At 41.9% G+C, this 23051-nt stretch overlaps 1 pseudogene; it reads right to left on the bottom strand.

Annotated features, from left to right (window-relative positions):
• Positions 1 to 21541: 21541 nt before the first annotated feature.
• LOC145391332 (5S ribosomal RNA) lies at positions 21542 to 21660 on the bottom strand (annotated as a pseudogene).
• Between the last annotated feature and the right edge of the window lie 1391 nt (positions 21661 to 23051).

Here is a 23051-nt window from a genome sequence, read left to right as displayed (position 1 = left end):
TAATGGTGAAATTTGTTGTTTTCACATCAAAATTTATCATCTTAGCCCCCCAAAAAAAGGTCAAAAAATGGCCAGCACAGAGGCGACCCACAGGGCTAAAAATAGCTGGCATGCGGCAGGTTAACCAAGACTCAGCTATCTGAGGCAACTGATAGCAAACCCTCTTTTGTATTCTTCTACTTTCTCTATACTCATTTCAAAGCCAACAGTGGCTGTTGTGTATGTGTATGCAATGATTTATCTTGCACTGGTGTTCCTAAACTTGGTTCTTCTGAATTCTCTACTCCCTGGCTTTGGCTTTCCTGTCAACCTCTGACTAAAACAATATATCTGTGTTGTATACTTATCCCCTAATTCTACTGACTATGAAGAATTCTTAAACTATCTTACAGTACTTCTACGATGGAACACATCCTATCCATTTCTCCTCTCTCCAAAATCTCCATTCTAGGAGATTTCAATGTTCACCACCACCTTTGGCTCTCCTCTCCTTTCACTGATCCATCTGGTGAACAAGCCCACATCTTTTCTGTCCTTAATGACCTAGAGCAGCCTGTACAGCACCCTTCTCGTATTGCTGACTGCCTTGGAGAGAGCTCCAACATACTTGACCTCTTCCTTACAATAATCATTCTGCTTACACTGTTAATCTTTCTTCTCCATTGGGCTTCTCCAATCACAACCCTATTACCTAAACCTGTCCTATCACTGTGGTATGGCCTGTGGACTCTCCAAAGAAACGTGAGTTGTGGCACACTGGGGCTGCTGATTGGAGGCCCATAGGCAGTGCATCTTTGATTTTCCCTGGAATGATTATTGCTTCCATGGCCAGGAATCATCTCAGTGTCCCTTGCATATTACGGAGGTTATTCTCTCAGGCATGGAAGCATACATTCCCTCTCATATCCTTTGGCTTATGCAAGAAACCCTTGGTTTAATCACGTTCGTTCTAATGTGGTCGACAGCAAGGAGAGGGCCTATAAAAGGTACCAGAGCCAACCCACCCCTGAATCACATCTTTTTTACATCTCAGCCTAGAATCGTACTATCTGTTCTTCGCCCCGCTAAAAATAATTTCATCTGTACTTAATGCTCTCAACTCTCTAACTCGACTTCTTCCTGCTCCTTCTGGCACCTTGCCAACTTTCCAACAACTTTATCTCATCATCCTTCCCACCTCTTTTCTACTCTGATGGCTCTGTAGCTAATTCTTCTACTGATCAAGCAAATCTCTTCACTCAGACGTTCTCCTGAAATTCCACCTTAGACGATTCCATTGCTCTTCCTCCATCACTTCCCCCCCTCTGACATACTCTTGGCTGACATTGAAATTTCTCCTGCTGGTGTATTTTCTTCCATCACTGGCCTCAGTACTATCAAGGCATTTGTACCTAATGTAATCCCTCCTGTTGCCCTCAAAAACTGTGCTTCTTTGCTTGCACCATTCCTAGGTAAACGCTTCCATCTTTTTATATCAACTTGTGCCTTTCCTTCTTGCTCGAAGTTTGCTCTCATTCAGCCAGTCCCAAAGAAGGGTGACGATTCCCAATCCTCTAACTATTGCCCAATTGCTTTAACATCCTGTGTGTCAAAAGTTTTCGAGTTAATTCTTAGCAGAAAATAATTTAAATCATTTATCCTATCATAACCTTCTTTCTGATCGTCAGTATGGATTCCGTCAGGAACGCTCCACTGGCGATCTTCTCACCTACCTTTCAGACTCCTGGTCATCCTCCTTTTGGGACTTTGGCAAAAGCTTTGCCATTGCACCTGTCATCTCAAAGGCTGTCGATCGAGTCTGGCATGAAATTTTAATATCCAAACTGCCCACCAATGGTTTCCATCCGTTTATCAGTGCTTTCATCTGAAACTTCCTTTCTGGTCGTTCTACAGCTACTGCTGTAGACTGCCATCGTTCTTCTTCTAGATCTATCAATAGTGGTGTTCCTCAGGGTTCTGTCCTATCACTGACTCTCTTCCTTTTATTCGTCATTGACATTCTAAGCTGTACATCTAACATTATCCACTCGTATGCTGATGACTCCACCCTTCACCTTTCCATTTGGTTCTCGCATCATCCATTTCAGCAGTTATTTTAACAGGCAAGGGATTAGGCTATGGCACACCTAATGTCTGACTTGACTCATATTTCTGGCTGAGGTAAAAATAATCTTGTTTTTAATGCATCAAAGACTCAGTTCTTACACCAATCAACCCAACAAAATCTTCCACAGGAGTACCCACCAATGTTTAATAATATCCAGCTTAATCCTGCATCATCCTTAAACATAATTGGGGTTCAATTCTCTCAGGACTTATCTTGGAAAGACCATATTACATCTCTTGTAAAATCTGCTTTAAAGAGATTAGGTGTCCTAAGCTGATTCCGTTCCTTCTTTACCCCTGCACAATTGTTGACTTTATGCATGGGTTTTATTCGTCCCTGTGTAGGGTACAACTCTCACGTGTGGGGAGGCTCTGCACATAGAGCTATTCTCAATAGGGAGGAGGCAAAGGCTTCTCGTCCCATTATCTCTTCTTCTTTTACTGGCTCCCTACAGCCTCTGTCTCTTCGCCACACTGTTTCATCTTTATCTCTTTTCCATCGCCACTTTAATGGTCTCTGCTCCTCTGATCTGCTAGACTGGGAGTGTAGCACCAGTCTAGCAATAAAGTCTCATCCCTTTTCTGTCCAACTCTCTAATGCAAGGGTTAACCGTTACTCCCAGGCCATCATTTATGCAACAGGTTAGGTCTGGAACTATCTCCCTCTGTCTGTATTTCCTACTTCCTATGACCTCCGGTCTTTCAAGCATAATGTATCCAGGCATTTCGAAATGAACGGATCTTGAATATGACTCTCTTTTGTATTTCTTCTGTCGTTTTTCATGGAAAGAACGGATTGCGGCCTCCTGGCCTTTGGTTCCTTCTTCCTTGATTAATATATATATATATATATATATATATATATATATATATATATATATATATATATATATATATATATATATCTTTTGGACCAAAACTTGTACAGTGTGTAGAAAAAAGTTTTAAGTGTTTTCTAACCTTATTGGAGACAAACTATTCATAGAGATAAAAAATACATTTAACAAAATTATTTCAGTACATTTTTTGAGTATGTGCCAAATTTGTCACTTTGGTCCTATGACCCAAATGACTTTTTTCTAACAATTCTAGTTTTCTCCTTTGTTGAGCATTATCTTCATGGACTATGTTAACCAATAAATTATATTCCAAGAATGCATTGAAAATAGACATAAAATTCACTTCCTTGGGCTCAGAAATCCTGGATCACATTCAGTGTGTTTCATCAATACGCTGTAAAAAGAAATAATAATCATTTGCTTGGGGTCAAAATACCTAGATCAGAGTCATTTTTACTGTGTATGGAACTTGAACAAGCAGTTTGATGTTTTGTTCAGGCAGAGATGCACTTTACATTTATCACATTTTATGGTTGACTTTTGCTTGCATCCAGGAAGCTTGCATCTCTGTCGGTCAGAAGGGAATGGCCAGTGACCAACATGATCCATCCGGACATCCACTGTTGGGGTTGGAGCACAAGCTCCCCTTTTCTTTTTTACTTCCGGCATTTTCTTCACAGGAGAGCTACTTGGACGTCCTCTTTTCCTTGTTAGATCTTTCTTATATTTCATTAGGCCTTCTGCAATGTCTGACCTAAATTCCAATGAATCCATCAATTTTTTTTCTATGATTCCAAAGCCATCACGCCTGTAAAGAAGCCAAGAGTTCACAGCAACCCTGTCCAAAAAATTGAAGAAGAATCTAATATAGTACTTTTTGGACCTGAACTTAGTGCGATAGTATGCCACAAGGCCATCAAGCAAGTCGACATCTCCCATGAACTTGTTATATTCCATCACAACATTAGGACTTGCAACTTCTACATATTTCTTGGCCTTCTTATCCCATCTTTCCACTGTGCCTGTAGGATCTCCACCAGCATATGTTGATATAAATGTCACACATTTTGTGTCACACCAGTTTAGAACTTACCGGTACTCCATCTACTGTTCCACACTTTTCTTCCCATGATCCACGTCCAATATTTTTCATTGTTTTGTCATCAGTGAGTCTGCATCCCTTCAATCCGTTTTGTCTCACTGTTCCTAATGCATAAATTGGAGCACCTCATTCTGTGAACTGGTAGCCTTGTTATCTACAAAATGGAATAGTTTCATTGTATTAGACTGGTCAAGTCAGGAGGGTAACCATGAAATCCAAATATTTGCATATACAGTATTACTTTTTTCTTTCAAAAATTGCAGTTTATTTACATCATTAAGTTAATGCTGAATAATGATATAATATTCCATTACATACCAGACTCTGATTCATCAGAAGTTTCTGATTCCTGGCTTGGCTGATACAATGCTTCATCATCACTTGAAAGCTCATCTTCACTCTCATAAAGCACTTCCAGTGGAATAACTGCCTTGCCACTACTGACTTTTGAGTAAAATCGATTTCGTTCCATATTGTAACCTCATAACCTGAAAAAAAAAAAAAAAAAAAAAAATATCATCAGTTTTCATATGTACCAAAAATGACCCACAAAATATAGTAGTACCCAAAACCCAATGGCCCATACATGACCCACACCTAAGATTTGTCTCATATGCATATATTACAGTATCAGTAACAAACTATTTGTGTTCTACAGAGCAAGAAACTCAATAAAATCACGAAAATATTTATTCCAAGTAGTTTTCTATAGCAGTTCAGGAAACTTTTTCAGTGTCTCAGTTACACAGAGAGTAGGCCACCATGCTCTCCAGTACAAATTTCTCTAACTATCTACACCAAACTACATGCACAGTACACACTACACTTCCTATTCAAAATTCATTTAAAATGGCGTCTCTTCACCAAGCCTCGGAGTCCCCGGGGGGGGGGGACCATTAATGCCCCCACCATCCGCCCCTCTCCCGGTGACGACTCGAGGTGCCTGGAACCACTGTCTGACTCTCTTCTTCATTTCTGCAACATTCGCGGCCTTTCCTCTAACTTTCGCTCTGTTGAGCACCACCTCTCCTCCTCTAAACCACACCTTCTTTTTCTAACGGAGACTCAGCTGTCTGAGGCAACTGACAGCAAACCCTTTTCTGTATCCTCCTACTTTCTCTATACTCATTTCAAAGCCAAAGGTGGCTGTTGTGTATATATACGCAACGACTTATCTTGCTCTCGTGTTCCTGAACTCGATTCTTCTGAATTCTCTATACTCTGGCTTTGGCTTTCCTATCATTCTCTGACTAAATATATCTGTGCTGTTTACTTATCCCCTAATTCTACTGACTATCAAAAATTCTTCGACTATCTTACTTCTACGATGGAACACATTCTATCCATTTCTCCTTTCTCTGAAATCTCCATTCTAGGAGATTTCAATGTTCACCACCACCTTTGGCTCTCCTCTCCTTTCACGGATCCACCTGGTGAACAAGCCTACATCTTTTCTATCTTTAATGACCTAGAGCAGCTTGTACAGCACCCTACCCATATCCCTGACCGCCTTGGAGAGAGCCCTAACATACTTGACCTCTTCCTCACAACTAATCCTTCTACTTACTCTGTTAATCTTTTCTCTCCGTTGGGCTCCTCCGATCACAACCTTATTACCTTAACCTGTCCTATCACACCGGTACGGCCTGTGGACCCTCCAGGGAAACGTCGTCTGTGGCATTTTGGAGCCGCGGACTGGGAGGCCCTCAGGCAGTACTTCTTTGATTTTCCCTGGAATGATTATTGCTTCCATGGAAGGGAGCCATCTGAGTGTGCCTTGCACATTACGGAGGTTATTCTTTCAGCCATGGAAGCATACATTCCTTTCTCATATCCTTTGACTAACACAAGAAAGCCTTGGTTTAATTATGCTTGTTCTAATGCTGTCCGCAACAAGGAGAGGGCCTACAAAAGGTTCCGGAGCCAACCCACCCCTGAATCACATCATCTTTACATTTCTGCCCGGAATCGTGCTAAGTCTGTTCTTCGCTCTACTAAAAATAATTTCGTCCATACTAAATGCTCTCAACTCTCCAACTCGAATTCTTCCCGCTCCTTCTGGCACCTTGCCAAAAATCTTTCTAACAATTTTACCTCATCATCCTTCCCTCCTCTTTTCTACTCTGATGGTTCTGTAGCTATTTCTTCTACTGATAAAGCAGATCTCTTCGCACAGACTTTCTCCTCCAGTTCCACCTTAGACGATTCCGGTGCTGTTCCTCCATCTCTTCCCCCCTCTGACTTCCTCATGGCTGACATTAAAATTTCTTCAGTTGATGTATTTTCTGCCATTACTGGCCTCAGTACTAACAAGGCATATGGGCCTGATGGGGTCCCTCCTGTTGTTCTCAAGAACTGTGCTTCTGTGCTTACACCCTGCCTAGGCAAACTCTTTCGCCTTCGTCTGTCAACTTGTACCTTTCCTTCTTGCTGGAAGTTTGCTCTCATTCAGCCAGTCCCAAAGAAGGGTGACCACTCCCAACCCTCCAACTATCGTCCAATTGCTTTAACGTCCTGTATTTCAAAAGTTTTCGAGTCAATTCTCAATAGAAAAATTTTAAGGCATCTTTCCTATCACAACCTTCTTTCCGATCGTCAGTACGGGTTCCGTCAGGGACGCTCCACTGGCAATCTTCTCACTTACCTTTCAGACTCCTGGTCATCCTCCTTTCGGGACTTTTGCGAAAGCTTTGCCATTGCACTTGATATCTCAAAGGCTTTTGATCGAGTCTGGCATAAATCTTTAATTTCCAAACTGCCCTCCTACGGTTTCTATCCTACTATCTGCGCCTTCATCGCTAGCTTCCTTTCTCGTCGTTCTATAGCCGCTGTTGTAGATGGCCATCATTCTTCTCCTAGATCTATCAACAGTGGTGTTCCTCAGGGCTCTGTCCTATCACCAACTCTCTTCCTTTTATTCATCAATGATCTTCTAAGCTGTACATCTAACCCTATCCACTCATACGCTGACTTCACCCTTCACCTTTCCATTCGGTTCCCGCAACGCCCATCTCAACAGTTACTTCAACAAACAAGGGATGAGGCTATCGCACACCTAATGTCTGACTTGGCTCGTATCTCGGACTGGGGTAAAAATAATATGGTTGTTTTTAATGCATCTAAGACTCGGTTCTTACACCTATCAACCCGACAAAATCTTCCACAGGTATACTCACTAATGTTTAATAATATTCTCCTCAATCCTGCATCATCCTTGAACATGCTTGGGGTTTCATTTACTCAGGACTTATCTTGGAAAGATCATATTACATCTCTTGTAAAATCTGCTTCCAAGAGATTGGGTGTGCTAAGCCGACTTTACCCCTGCACAATTGTTGACTCTGTACAGGGGTTTTATCCGCCCCTGTGTGGAGTACAACTCTCATGTGTGGGGAGGCTCCCCACATACAGCTCTTCTCAATAGGGTGGAGTCAAAGGCTTTTCGTCTCATTAACTCTCCTCCTCTTACTGACTCCTTTCAACCTCTGTTTCTTCGCCGCACTGTTGCATCTTTATCTCTTTTCTATCGCTACTTTAATGGTCACTGCTCCTCTGAACTGTCTGCTTGCATTCCTTCACCTCTACGACGGGCACGTAGCACCCGTCTGGCAGCAAACTCTCATCCCTTTTCTGTCCAACTCTCTAATGCAAGAGTTAACCGTTACTCCCAATCTTTCATTTATGCAACAGGTCAGCTCTGGAACTGTCTCCCTCTGTCTGTATTTCCTGCTGCCTATGATCTCCAGTCTTTCAAACGCAGTATGTCCAGGCATCTCAAAATGATCGGATCTTGAATTTGGCTCTCTATTGTATTTTGTTTTTCTCTTGGAGGGAACTGTAACTGCGGGCTCATGGCCTTTGGTTCCTTCTTCCTCGCATTAAAAAAAAAAAAAAAAAAGGATTCGAATGTGCAAATTTTCCAGTGTCTCTAGATCTTCCTGCAAAAACAGAAGTAAGTACTACTGGAAATCGACTGAAAACATGCTAAACCCATTCATTCCAGTGAACTTCCCAGACTCTTGCTGTGACGAGGTTCTGTCCACTACAAGGAAATATAGGCGCTGTCCACTACAAGGGAATATAGGCGCTGTCCACTACAAGGAAATATAGGCGCTGTCCACTACAAGGGAATATAGGCGCTGTCCACTACAAGGGAATATAGGCGCTGTCCCCTACAAGGGAATATTGGCGCTGTCCACTACAAGGGAATATAGGCGCTGTGCCCTACAGGGGAATATAGGCGCTGTCCCCTACAGGGGAATATAGGCGCTGTCCCCTACAAGGGAATATAGGCACTGTCCACTACAAAGGAATATAGGCGCTGTCCACTACAAAGGAATATAGGCGCTGTCCCCTACAAGGGAATATCAGCTCACCCATAGGATGACCTTACAGGGGCGATTGATTGCCTGCAGTTGATGGTTCTGATCGGCCATACAGGCTGGAGTTGCTCTACTACTACCACTACTACTAATACTTTCACTAGTCTATGTCATTCATGTTTAAAAAAAAAAAAAAAGTTTCTTTACCTACCTTGAACTGATTTTTTTTCTCTCTCAACTGAGGAAATATAGCTACTCGGGGAAGGAGTTTATGAAAGTGTGTCCTAACACTGTACTGCAAAAATCTCTCCCATGCAGGATGAAGTCGTCTGGAAAAAGGTATAACTAACTCAATATAATTCATCGCATTTAAGACTCACACTGCATGAGGATAATACACCAAGACATTGATCATAGACGTTCAGACATCAGACAACTTATCTAGGTTTTGGTTCTGACTCCGCTTATCATATCAGTGACAATATGGAGAGTTATTAACACGGAGGGTAATGAGAGAGAGAGAGAGAGAGAGGGGGGGTGGCGCGGAAGATATGAATAACCTGAAAAAAATAAAGAGCAAGGGAAGACAATTGTTGTGGTAATATTGTTAATTCTCTCTCTCTCTCTCTCTCTGACTTGCTCAGAGCTCTCCCAAGCCCCCGTTATATGGCGCCTGCACAACTGTTCTCCTGGTGCGTTTGTTCTGAGGATTATGTAATATACTTTATAATGAAAGAGGAAAGTGACTATCCATGTTGTTTGTGCTGTAAGTTGGCAAGTAGGATTAGTGCAAAGTTAGGAATAACTGAAGCAACAGACGTGTTAAATAATGGGTTGAAAGGTGGGAAGAATGAGGCTGGAATGGTGAGTTGGCAAGACAGTGAATGTAAAATGGAGCAGAAATGTTAGGCAAGGTAGGCAACTTAGAAACTAAGCTAGTTAAGGCTGAGACTAAGCTAGATGATAGTGATGGCCTCCAGCCAGTGAACTGTGGGTGCAAGGCTAAGGTAGGCAACATTAATAGGCGTGTTATGATTAGGTATAGGTTTTAGGTACTAGAAAATGAAGTGCAGGATGAGCCTGGCCTCATACTTGTCGGGGATTCGTTGAATAAGCATCAGAAGTTTTATACTAAGAGTTCTAGGAGGAAGTATTTTTGCTTCCTTGGGTGTAAGATGCGGGATGTGACAGAGAGAGTTGATGGCCTAGTCAACAACACCTCTGAGGACTCTTTGTTATTTTAGTGTAATAATGTAGGTTCAGCAGGTCAGAGGAGATACTCAGGAAGTATAGGAACCTTTCTAGGAAGTTCAAGGAATATCGTTGGTAGTTAGTCGTCCGTGATTCTTTACCAAGATTTAAATCTGGTTTTGTAATTCACGGTAAAATGACAGAAGTCAATGGTTGGCTAGAAGGTCTGTGTAGAATGGAAACTGTGATGTTTGTTGACGTTTCTGATAATTTTAGTCACGACAGGAGCTTGTATGATAAAAGCAGCCCTCACTTCAATAGGAAAGGCTAGGTTAGGTAGGGTTCCAGAAGGTTCTAGATGACAGTGTTAGGCATCCTTTAGGTAGTGATATAGAAGTGGAAAAAGGTACAGTTACTTGTGTAGCTTTTAATATTCCAATCCCTTAGGCCAATGGGGGTAGGGTAAGTAAGGTGAAATCAGCTCACCACCAGAGTCAAGTAGATGTGACCTCATCTCAGGTACAAGTATACTATTAATTGATTTGAGGGGAGGGAAAGAGTGCCAGGTCAATGATTTGTAGAAGTATTACAACATCGGCTGATGATTCATACATTTAGACAGGGATAACATTAGTGTCTCAGTCCTACTAGAGCCACCTATACTATGAATATTATGTGTATGAATGTGGGAAGCATTATTTCAGTATAAGGCAGATTAATTACTTTTGGAACTGCCAAAAAATCTTGACATAATTATGATTACAGTACTATGGTTAAACCTTCGAGACAAGCATATGACATGACAAGCACCACATTGGCGAAGTATCGCTGCGGTTGTTGTTGTTTTTGTTGTTGTTATAGATTTATCCACCTGTGGGTCAGAGCGGAAACGGACAAGTGACACCCGTCAGCGTAGTGGCGTGTGTTAAAACATAAAATATTTGAAAAGTGTGACTGCACAAAACCGGTGGGGGAGTTATTACATATGTACATTAAAACCATAAAAATGCAATATATACGATAAACTGGATGATGAAACATAAGTTTCTTTGCATGCTGAAATTTTCACGTACCGGTAGTAATAAACCACTCTTTTCGGTGTAACGTAGAAACCGCCCAAGTTAGACGATGAAAACTACAATATATAAATACTGTGCAAAGAAATAAAATCATAAATAGAAAACAAGGCTAGCGTGGTTTGGGGGGACTTCAGTAACCCAAACACTGATTGCAAATAAATCGTGTGCAGGTAAAGATGGGAAGAATTTGCCAGAACTGATTGATGATGCATTTTTAAGTCAGGCAGTTAGTACACAGAAGCATTATCATAATACGAATATATTCGACCTTGCCCTAGCAACAGACAGTGGTCTAAGAAATTTGTGTGATGCTGGTGAAATTTTTTGCAACAACGTTCTGGGGGAAATAGCAGTCAGATAGATTATTATCTGGTTAGGAGGGCCGATAGGAGGTTAGTGAGGGATGTTAAAGTTATAGGAAGTGAGGAGTGTGTGCAGCAGCACAAACTATTGATTTGTGATATTGTGCTTAAAGAACAAGTGATGAAAAAGAGGACTTATGTACCTAGGAGGAAAATATGGAAGCTGAAAAACCAAGTAGTAAGGGATGCCTTCTATAGCGAGTTGAGGAGAGTGGTGGCTGAACAGGGAGCTGTAGACAGAGGCGTTAATGAACAGTACAGAGCCCTCAAGAACAATTTCTTGAGAGCTACTGATGTAACATGCGGCTGGACAAGAGGACCACCAAGTCATAAAGTAACTTGGTGGTGGGATGAGGGTGTAGAATCTGCAATTAAGGAGAATGAAGGCTTTTCCGGGAATGGAAGAAGGGTGGTAGCAAAGAGGAATATTTGGCTGCCAAGCGTAGGGCTAGAAGAGAGGTATACAGGGCAAAGTCTGAGTCACAGAGACAATTACTTGATAACCTAAATCATGGAGAAAGGAAAAATATATTTAGGGTGGCAGGTCAGGTGAAGAGGGATAATCGGGATATCATAGGTGAGCAGTGTGTGAAGAATGATGAAGGAAGGGTAGTGGTGAACAGTGAGGATAATTATTAAAGATGCATGGAGAGAGCATTATAACCGGTTGTTGAATGAGGAGTTTGACTGGGACAGGGAAGGGCTGGAGCCAGCAGATCCAGTGTCTGGCCCTTGGCCTTTGATTGATACTGCTACTGTGAGTGAGGCAACAGGTAGGATGAGGGTGGGGAAGGCAGCAGGTGTGTCTGGGTTGACTGCCGAAATGTTGAAGGCCTCAGGCGATATAGGGGTAAGTTTAGTCACTGACCTGATAAATAGGATTATTTATGAGTGTGTTGTCCCAGATGATTGGCTGAAGAGTGTAATTGTAAATGTGTAAAAAGGGAAGGGTGATGCCCTGGAAAGAGGAAATTATAGAGGTATAAAGCTTTTAGATCAGGTAATGAAGGTAATGGAGAGAGTTTTAGAAGGTATGATTAGAGAAAGAGTGAATATTGATGAGATGCAGTTTGAGTTTATGCCAGGTAGGGGGACAGCTTCAGGAAAAATATATTGGTAGGAGAAGGGATCTTTATTTTGTTTTTGTTGATTTGGAAAAGGCCTTTGACAGAGTCCCAAGAGAGGTGGTGAAGTGGGCAATGAGAAAGCTTGGCTTGGAGGAGTGGCTGGTTAGGGTGGTTATGGCCATGTATGTGGGTGCTCACACCCAGGTGAGAATGAATGGAGATTTGAGTGATGAGTTTTCCGTGAATGTTGGTGTGCATCAGGGATGTCTTGAGTCCCTTGTTGTTTATCATGGTACTTGAAGCCCTCTCAAGTGACTTTAGAAATGGACTCCCGTGGGAGTTGTTGTATGCTGATGATTTGGTGTTGATTGCAGAGAATGAAAGGGAGGTAGAGGAAAGGTTTAGGAAGTGGAGAGATGGTATGGGGCAAAAGGGTTTAAGGGTAAATGCAGATAAAACTAAAGTGATGATATCTAGGGTTGGTGGCGGTACTGTCAAAGACAAGGAAGAGTGGCCATGTGCAGTTTGCCACAAGGGCGTGGGAAATAATTCCATCTTGTGCGGCGTGTGTGATAAATGGGTGCATAAGAGATGTAGTGGTATCAGAGGTAGACTGCGAGATAATGCTGATTTTATGTGTAAGGCGTGCCGGGGTGAGCAGGTGGAGATTGTCAGACGTGAAAGGATTGAACTTGCTGGTGAATCTCTTGAGTGTGTGGAAGAGTTTTGTTGTTTGGGAGACATGTTGTGTGCTGGAGGTGGGGCTGGAGCTAGCTCTGTGGCTAGGGTGAGAAGTGGTTGGAAGAAGTTCAGGGAGCTCTTGCCTCTCCTGACATTGAGAGGGCTTTCCCTACGTGCTAAGGGATCTTTGTATGCAGCATGTGTTAGGAGTGTAATGCTGTATGGCAGTGAGACCTGGGCAGTGAAGAAGGAAGATATTCGCCAGCTCAGACGTACAGAAATGACAATGATTAGGTGGATGTGCAGTGCGTCCCTGCGTCCAAGGCCTGGAGGGGCTGGATTTACAATGGAAGAGTTGAGAGGTAGGATGGGACTAGAGTGTATTGGTGTTGTGATGAGGAGAGGTAGATTGAGGTGGTTTGGACACGTGGATAGGATGGGGATGATAATTGGGTGGGGAAGGCAAGAAGTGTTAATATTGGGGGTGAGGTTATGAGGGGTAGACCGAGAAAGACATGGGACGAGGTCATTAAGTATGACCTTAGGGTTAAGGGACTGAACAGGTAGGCTGCAATGGATCGTGCAGCATGGAAAGCCGCCATTAGGTGACCAAGGCCGACACATGCAAGCATGTTGGAGCCTTTAAAAACGAAAACGAAAACGTTCATAATATCACTAGTTTTGAAGGAAACATCAATTGTAAAATCAGTATAAATACCCTTTTAGTTCTTAACTTTAAAAAAGCTAACTTTGATAATATGAAACTGCCAACACCAACTGGATTCAGTTACTACAGATGAATAATAATCACCCTAATAAGAAGAAATTATCACCTAAATAACCGGCCTGGATGTCGAAGAATACACCAGAAATCATCAGTTGCAAGAAAAGAACAATATATATATATATATATATATATATATATATATATATATATATATATATATATATATATATATATATATATAAACGTAAAGGAAATCACACTGGCCGTACTGAATATCTTATTGCAGCGGGTATGTATGGAAATTATTCAGAAAACTTTACGAGACAATGAGGCAAAAATTTCTCGTGAAGCAAACTTATGCCCTAAATTATTCTTACATTATATGAGGAGTGATGGAAGTTTGGAGGAGTAAGTGCTTGATAGGGTACTGGGTAAGAAGGTAGTAGTAGTAGTAGTAGTTGTTGTTCCTTAGGCAGTCTGGCCGAACAGCCCTGAGTCCCTTAGGAAGGCCATGGCCGAGACCGGGCTTTCCCACAGAGCTTTCGAAGAGTGTATGTTGTGTTGTTGGCGTAGGTGAATGTGTGCAATGCAGTCTTCCATAATATGCTTAATAGTATGGGGTTGTTGCATCCTGGACAGGCATCAGCAACGAAGTCATCCAGCCTCTTCTGGTGGCTTAAGAGGGCTGGATGGTGCCCACATCTCAGCCTGGCCAGGATGACCCTGTCCTCACGAGGGAGATAGGATTCAGAAGAGTGGATGTCAGATGCAGCTGTGTGTTGTCTTTAAGTGACTGAATGGGGCGGCGAATGATCTGAGTGTGGATATGCTTCTGGAAGCTGGTCTGTGGTGGGCGAGGGGGGGGGAGAGATGACAGTATTTGTGTGTGGTATCGTGTGCTGGGTGTTGTTTTGATGTTCCTTGGTGTAGGTGGATGTGCTGCCATGTAATATAGTGGATGTTGTGGGTTTGTGGAGGCTGCAGCAAGAAATTGAGTGCCTCTCATGTCCTGGTGATCCTTGACTTTGAGGACTTTGGTTTCTTGATGTAGGTGGTCTGTGGGTGTAGTAGCTGTGCAGCCTGTGATTATTTTTAGGACCTTGTTCTGTATGGTCTGTTGAGTGTTGTAGTGTGCTTTGGTGAGGTTAGAAGCCCAGGCAGGGCTTGCATAATTCATCACTGAATGTATGCATTGTTTGTATACTGTGGTGGTGGCTTCTTTGTTGTGTCCGAATGTTGTATGGGCAAGTGACCTCAAGGCACTGAGTCTTGGTGTTATTTTATTTTTAATGTTTGTGATGTGTTGTTGTTTAAATGACATTGATGTAATATATGTTACACCAAGGATTTTGTGTGTGTGTGTGTGTGTGTGTGTGTGTGTGTGTGTGTGTGTGTGTGTGTGTGTGTGTGTGGTAGGGGAGTGTTGTTTATGATGAGGTGTGGGATGTGACTGTGTTCTGCTGCCTAGTTTGTGAGAAGCATCACTGTAGATTTGGCTGGAGCTATTTTGAGCATGTTTGTGGTGAACCATTCGTGTAGTGTGTTGAGGTAAGGTTGGATGATATGTGCAGCTGTGTTTGCGTTTTGGTGCGTACATGTAAGTTATCATCTGCATAGGAAGCTATGTGTATCTGTGGTGTGTGGGATGTGGGTATGTCGTGCATGTATAGGTTAAAGAGTGTAGGGGATAAAACAGATCATTGGGGGAAGCCGTTTGTGAAGTTTCTGATGTTAAATGACTGACCAGCAAATGTTACGTGTGCACATCTGCCTGCTAAGTAGTTTGCCAGCCATCTTTTTGTGTTATTGTGCATGTTTATGTTGAGTATTTTGTTTGTGAGGTTGTGGTGGGGGATGGCATCAAAAGCTATGCTAATGTCTAGTGTGATTAGGAGTGTTCTGTGTGGTGGCCTAGCTGAATTCATACCATCGAAACTCTCTGTGTAAGGTCTGTAAGAAGGGCGTTTGTGGAATGTAGTGGCCTAAAGCCATAGTGTGACTGGGCTAGGGGAATGTGAGGTGTGACTAGTTGTAGTACCAGTCGGTCAGTGACTTTAGAGGGGATGCAGAGGAGTGTGATGGGGCGGTGTGAGGAGGGTAACATGGAGTCTTTGTTGGGTTTAGGGATAGTGATGATAATGCCATGCTTCCAGATGTTGGGTATAATGTTGTGTGAGTAGCTGTAGTTTGATATGTTGGTGAGTTCTTGTATGCCTTGTGGTCCAAGGTGTTTAAGGTGAATGTTGCTTATGTTGTCTGGTCCACAGGCAGATGGGTGCTTGAGGTTGTTAATGATGTGCTTCGTCTGGTTGTAAGTGAAAGGTGTGTAGTCTGGGTCTGTGGGGAACCGTCTCTTACGTCGGATGATACGTCGGTCTTCGGGATGGGGGTTTTAGATGGCTGGTTTGTGAAAAGTGATTGATGAGAGTGTTTGCTTGTTGTTTGTTTGAGGGTATGGTGTCTATTGTTGTCATGGAAGCGTGTGATTGTGTGGTGTTACTGTTGGAAAGTGTGATGCTGTTTAGTGTTTTGTAGAGTTTGCTAATGTTTGTTTTGTGGTGAAGTGTTTGGAGCTAATTCTTCCAGTTTAGTGTTTGCTGTTCTGATATTTTATTGTTTATTTGAGTGTTGAGTTCTTGTATTTTTTGTACGGTGTCTTGTGTATGGGGTGTTGTGGAGTGTCGCAGTGTGTCCCATTGTCTGATGAGGCCTTGAATTTCTGGTGTGAAGTTGGGGTTGTGTCTCTCTCTGTTGCCTCTAGGGATATGTCTTTTGTCTGCGTTTTGTATAACTATATTGAAAGTGTGCACAACGGTGTTGATTTTTGTGATGGGTGTACTGTTTAGTGTTTCGAAATGTTCTGTTTCAGTTACAAAGGTCTCCCAGTCGGCTTTCTTATAATTAGTGTATGTGTGTTTGTGGCCAGCTGGGGTGATTCTGGTTTTAGTAGTGATGATGATTAGGAGGTGATCAGAACCTAGGGTTTTAACCACTCTCCATGATGTAGTAGGGCGAGGTTTGGGGAGCAGAAGGTGATGTCTGAGGATGATGGGAGGAAGAGGGCTTGGTGTGGGATATACTTCGTAGGTATGTTGGTCTAGATTGATCAGTATGAAAAGATGATCTGTCTGGGATTGTAGTACCAGCCCTCTGTCTGTGTCAGGGTTGTTGACATGCCTGGCCGACGACTTGGTGTACAAATCACCACCCGGGATGATGCTGGGTATGTTAGTGATGTGCTGTATCTGTGGAGAGTAATTGTGTGGTACTGTGGGGGACGATTGGGGGAGAATGTATGTGTTAGCGATTGTTATGTGTGATTTGTTACCTGTGCGTATTTTAACTGATTGTATTTCTGTTGTGGTGTCATGTGGGGTGAAGAGTGACTTTGTGTGTGCATTGGTATCTGCAAAGTTGATGGATTTGTGTACCAGGGTGATGAGTCCACCGCCACCACCATCGGACCGGTCTTGTCGAATGGTGGTGAAGTTATGAAATGTCGGTGTTTTCTGTGCTCTGTGTAGTTTTGTTTCTTGTAAGATGGCAATGTATATGTTCTGTTGTTTGATGAACTGTGTGAGTTCTTGTTTTTTGGTGTTTATGCCATCTGTGTTTAACTGAAGGATGTTTATGTCGTGTGTACGATGTGTGTTGGCTGCTGCAGCACGGGGGGGAGGTGGTGTGGGTGGAGGGGAAGGGGTAGGAGGAGGTTGTGATGGAGGTAAGGGTTGAGGTGGATTAGGATGGGTTGGAACGGGAGGAGTTGGGGGACTGGATGGTGTGGGAAGAATCGGTGGGTTTGGCTGTGGAGGTGTGAAGGAAGTAGCAGTAGGATTGGTACAGGGGTTGGAGGGTTGGGGGAAGGAGTATAAGGAGCAGGTCCAGGTGTCTGTGTAATGTTTTCTGGATGCAAGTGTTGTGCAGGTATAATGGGTCCAGTTCTTGCCGGAATTGCACTGAACTGAACCCTTTGTCTGTCTGCTCGACGATATAGGTTTTGAGCATGTTGGACATATGTATTTATTGGTGGGTCCTGGATTGCTCTCAATGTCCCCAGCTAGAAGAAGTCGTCGAGAAATGACAGCCATCCAAGTACTAACCAGACCCAATTGCCCCGTAGTGTAGGCTACCTGATTGCCCCTTAGTGTAGGCTACCTGATTGCCCCTTAGTGTAGGCTACCTGAAGCCCGAGGCGAATTCGGGCTAAAGGATGTTGCCTTTAGACAAGACAACGCGAAGATTGACGGCGATTGTGTTTGCTTTATCACCATGTGTTCTGGCTATGCTTGGAGCTTCTGGGTAATTTTTGGTGTCGTCACAGCCTAAGAAAGCTGTCGACTGCTGAGTCAGAGGAAAAAAAAAAAAAACATTTCTGTGAATGTGGAGGACAAAGGCAACGTCTGCGCTCCTTGCACTGTCATTTCTTTCTTGGGCTCAGAAGAAAACAGGAGTGGCAAGTCTGTGATCACCTTGTGGAGTTGTGTGGGACGGAGCCTTTCTTCTGCACTGTCACAGATAAGAGACAAGGAAAAGAAGGAAAGATATTATGAAACGAACGTAAAAAAGAAGGAGAATATAAAAGGAAACAAAAATGAAAAGAAAAGAGTAAAAGATGGAATGAGGGGAGGTAAGTAGTTGTGAAGGAAATAAGAAATGAACGAAGAGGAGGGAAGGGAAGAGATATGAAGGAAGAGGAGGAGAAGAAGTCAGGGAAAGTAAAGGAGGAGTACGAGGGATAGGAAGGGAAATCAGGAAGAGTGGTTGAAAAGAAGTAAGACGTAGGAAAACGAGAAGGAAAGATGATGAGAAAAAATATCAATAAAGACAGGAAGGGCGGTAAGGAGGATGAGAAATGTATTAGCGAAAGAAACGGGAGGAAAAGATGGAAGGAGAAAAGGAACAGAAGAAAGAAGAAATGAAGGAAGAAAGATGGGAAGGAAGGATAGATAGGAATAAAGAAAAGGAGAGTAACAGAGGAAGGAGATGAAGAAAGAAGGGGGCGAGGAAAGAATCAAAGAAGACAGTAAGAATAGGAGACAAATAAAAAGAGCAAATGACATGAACAAAGCGAAAATAATAATTAAACAAGAAAAAACTAGACTCAATCGGATCTCCGCAAGTGGCCTCACATACCCTAAGTAAAATAGTATGGAGGTGGCAAAAATATATTAAAAATTACATTGTCAAACTGAAGGTCTGAATGAGAAAGGAATAAAAGTACTGAAGGAGAGAGAGAGAGAGAGAGAGAGAGAGAGAGAGAGAGAGGGGGGGGGGTCGTAGATAACAGGAGGTCTGTCGGCCCATAACCAGGTCATGTGCTTGATAATAGGCTAATTCTACTGTGATCTTCAGCGTAAATAGTATAAAAGAGGAGAACTCTCCCTCACCCATCACAACACGCACTTAAAGAGGCAGGAAAAAAAGAAGAAAAAATAAATAAATATTCTTGTTTGGAAGAAGAAGCATGGAAATTTACTAGGAGAGGCAAAAGAGAACGGCCTATGCACTATGTAATGTCTGTTCAGCTGATGTGTAAAAGAAAAGCAAGCACAATCGTCGAATGTTCGCATTACTAAGCAAACATCTCACAGTTGTCAGCATCGCTTCAGTCTGGAATTAAACAACACCAAGTTAGTTATAACCTATAGAATCTGAATATTTGTCTACACAAATTTGCAACGTACCGGTATTTTTTTTGCACTAACTACTGCTGCTGGTAGCAAATTCCACTATTCCATCACAAGAATATTAAAGTAATTTTTCCCAGTATTAATGTTGCATTGCGTGAGCTTGAGTTTCAATCCATTAATTCTAGTCACAGCAATATTCTGTATTACGAATAAATAATCACATCTAACATCGTAAAACTTAAGAATTTTAAATGCTTGTATCATGTTCTATGAGTCTTTTTTTTTTTCTTTTTACAGAGAACATAGTTAGTTTCTTTGGCTTTTCACAGACTATATTTCGCAGCGATGAATCATTTATGTGGCTTTGCGCTGCATTCTCTTGAGTCTGTCTTCGTCTATAATAAAATTTGAGAGCCATTGCTGCACTCAGTATTCTAGGCATGGTCTAACTTATGACGTATAAAGCTTAGAAAATGCATCGGTCGTTTTATGATCAAAGTTCCTTGCGATGAAGCCGAACATTTTGTTTGCATTGCCACTAGCTACTAAACACAGTTTGGAGGTTTGAGGTCGTTACTGATAATTCTTACATCATTCTCGTCTTTTACTTCCGTCAGTTGGGTATCGAACACGTGGTACTCATATCTCATACTGTATTTATTTATTTATTTTTTTTTTCACAAAAGCGAAATGCTTTATATACTGTATATTTACATAAAATTTTATCTGTCATTCTTCACTCCAATTTAATTACTTATCCATGTCGTCTGTATAGATTAACAGTGCTTTCGCTATTTCTTTGCCTCCAATGTTTATGTAAACTGCAAATTCACTACTTTAGAAAAGAGCCCCCACTTTTCAGAGCACTAAAATAAATGGTTAAAAGAACTTGTCCTTGAGGAACTTCGCTTGTTACTCCTAGCGAATCTGATAATTCGCCATTTATTGCAACACGGCTTTCCAATCGTTAATCAGTCATCAGTCCATGAACATAATTTGTTAGAGGCCGTGGACCCTTAGTTTTTCTATTAGTCATAGATGATGAGTTTTATCAAATTGTTTCTGGAAATCTAAGTAGACGACATCCGACGGAATTTTTGCGTCCCTTTTGTTGTATGTATATGTTTGTAAGAAGTTCAGATATATTTGTTAGTCATGATCTGTTATTACGAAACCTGTGCTGATTACGAAATTATGCTTAATATATAACCTGGTAATTTCATGTCTAACTTTTATTTTTTTAATTCTGTGTGGTACTGACGTAGTATTACTGGGGGGTACTTTATGGCTCGTTTTTTTTATATCACCTTTTTAATAAAGACAGGTGCTATATTATCGAGCCTCCACTGACTAGGTACTCTACATTCAGTTTTTTTTTTTTTTTTTTTTTTTTTTGGTGTGTATGTGTGTGTCCGACTCTGGGCAAAGGCTTCAGGGCCTATATCTCACGGGCAGTAGCGTATCCCAAGGCCCAGTAGTCCTCCTACACCTCCACATGTCACCACTTCGGCGCTAACACCCACCGTCCATACTGAATACATGCTAGGGCTGTCTCATACAGGACTGGTGTATTGGTATTAGAGGGGGTATTTTTACAACATGTCGGCGGGTCATCTGGTAGATCAGGAAAGTCTGCCTTTTTATGAAATTCAAATCCTTAAACTGTTCCCTGCCCCAGCCGGGATTCGAACCTGGGTCCATCAGGACTGTAGGCCGCCTCTCTACATCAATGCAGTATGCCATTTGATAAATTTAGGTCGGTTTTCTGAAAATATTTTAACAGTACTTGTACTGTTACATAGTCGACTGATAACTTAGCATCTTCCGACTTGGGAGAACCGACTGAGGAATATGAATATTTAGGCTGTTTTCTTTTGTGAAAATACTGTGAATGGAATCTATCAGCATTGTTGCGATTGTCGGTTAACATGGGCGCGATCACCTTTCGAGTTTAATAGAGGGCCAATGCTATCTTTCACATTTTCCTCCCTCCTATCCATATATCTGTCTCTGACCAGGCGCCTTAATCCCGTAAGGGAAGGCCACAAACAAATTACCTCCACGTCGCCCTGTCCCCTGCCATTTCGCTGCCCTCACCACGGCTTACACACCCCTCTCTCATATACCTCTCTACACCATCCCTTCCATCTCATCCTCGGTTTCCCCATCTCTCTTCGCCCACTTCACATCACGTACATACATTGTCCTTGTTAGTCTCTCACTCCTCATCCTCTCCACATGGCGAAACCATCTCATATATATATATATATATATATATATATATATATTTATATATAGAGAGAGAGTGTATATATATATATATATTCATTCATTGCCAGACGCCATGTATCCCAGACGGGGTGGCCAAGGGCTTAGAGTTCATTGTTTTACAGGGAGGGGCACTAATCCTCCACCAACCCCACTTGACGTAGGGATGCCAACAGCATCTGGTGTTCCCAGGCGGTCACCCATCCAAGTACTAACCAGACCCAACGTTGCTTAACTTCGCTGATCGAACGGGAAGCGGTGTACTCAACGTGGTATATATATATATATATATATATATATAATCTGTGTGTTTTTCAGTGTCCTTGAACCCCCAAATAATAAACATTACTCCTTCCTCCTAGTCTTCCTTGAGTTTCTTTCTTTTCTCCTTCCTTTCCATTGCTTTTTTCTCTCCTCCGTCTTTCCTCCCTTGATTCATGCTCTCCTCTCTCTCTCTCTCTCTCTCTCTCTCTCTCTCTCTCTCTCATGACAATACTATTACTAAAGCAGATGAATTTAATACACTTTTTGCAAGCGTTGGTAAAACAACATTCCGTAAAACAGAAGAGCTATTAAGGACTAGTAACCCTCACACTCCTCATGACATAGAAGCTGTTAATAGAGCTAGAAACAGCATAAAGAGTTTCCGTCCTCTGGCTGTCGATCAAAATACGGTTATATTAACAATCAAACACTTGCATTAAACCAGTTTCTCGGCTCAGATAATATTTCACTGAAATTCACTAAGAACTACTTATATGCAATCATACTCTACTTAACTATAATAATAAATACCTCAATTGTCACAGGTCTCTTTCCCATTTCATGGAAACAAGCCATTGTTACCCAACTTTATAAAGCTGGAGACAAGAGTCATATCGCTAATTATCGCCTCATCTCTCTTCTACCAATCTTCTCCAAAATTTTCGATAAAGTTCTCTCTGATCAACTCCTGGATTTTTTTTGGAAACCAACAAACTATTTTCTGAAACCAGCATGGCTTCCGTCCATAATTATCAACAGAAACAGCTCTCGTTGTAATAAGCGATAAAATTTATAACAGTATGGATAATAAACGTATATCTCTCTTAACCCTATGTGATCTTTCCAAGGCATTTAACAGCGTCAATCATAGCATCCTCGTTAAAAAATTAAAGAAGGTATATGTAGACATTTTTTGTTTCAATAACTATATACTTAGCAGACAGAACACAGTCAGTTCGTATAAATAATACAATATCCTCTAAATTACATGTACCATATGGGGTCCCTCAGGACTCTATCTTAGGACCGATATTATTCAATATACATTTAAATTATTTGCAAGGACTGTTTAATAACAGTATCCTTGTACACTCGCTCCAGAAAGTATGGGTGCACTGTGGGTCCGTTGCCATCTGAAATTATTCGACCATGTGGTAGTGACAGCCCATTAATACCCGTATAAATTGTAACATTTACGGTCATTCCCTACTCATTATGAAGGACACAAGAGGTATCTGATATAGTAGTCATCTATCGTTTGGGATGCCTGCATGTTGGAGAACAGAACAGCAATTTCCAGTTTCCTCTGGTCCCTGTGTCATAATAGTTAGCACATATTCTACATCGATACTTTTTGGAGCGAGTGTACAATACGCCGACGATACCCAGTCCCTTCACAGTGGCTCAGTAAAT

This window comes from Coenobita brevimanus, chromosome 17, assembly GCF_032717465.1.
Source record: "Coenobita brevimanus isolate Jiangsu-jjx chromosome 17, ASM3271746v2, whole genome shotgun sequence".
Lineage (NCBI taxonomy): Eukaryota > Metazoa > Arthropoda > Malacostraca > Decapoda > Coenobitidae > Coenobita > Coenobita brevimanus.
Note: the sequence above shows the minus strand (reverse complement) of the source record. Positions and strands in the feature narration are given on the sequence as shown.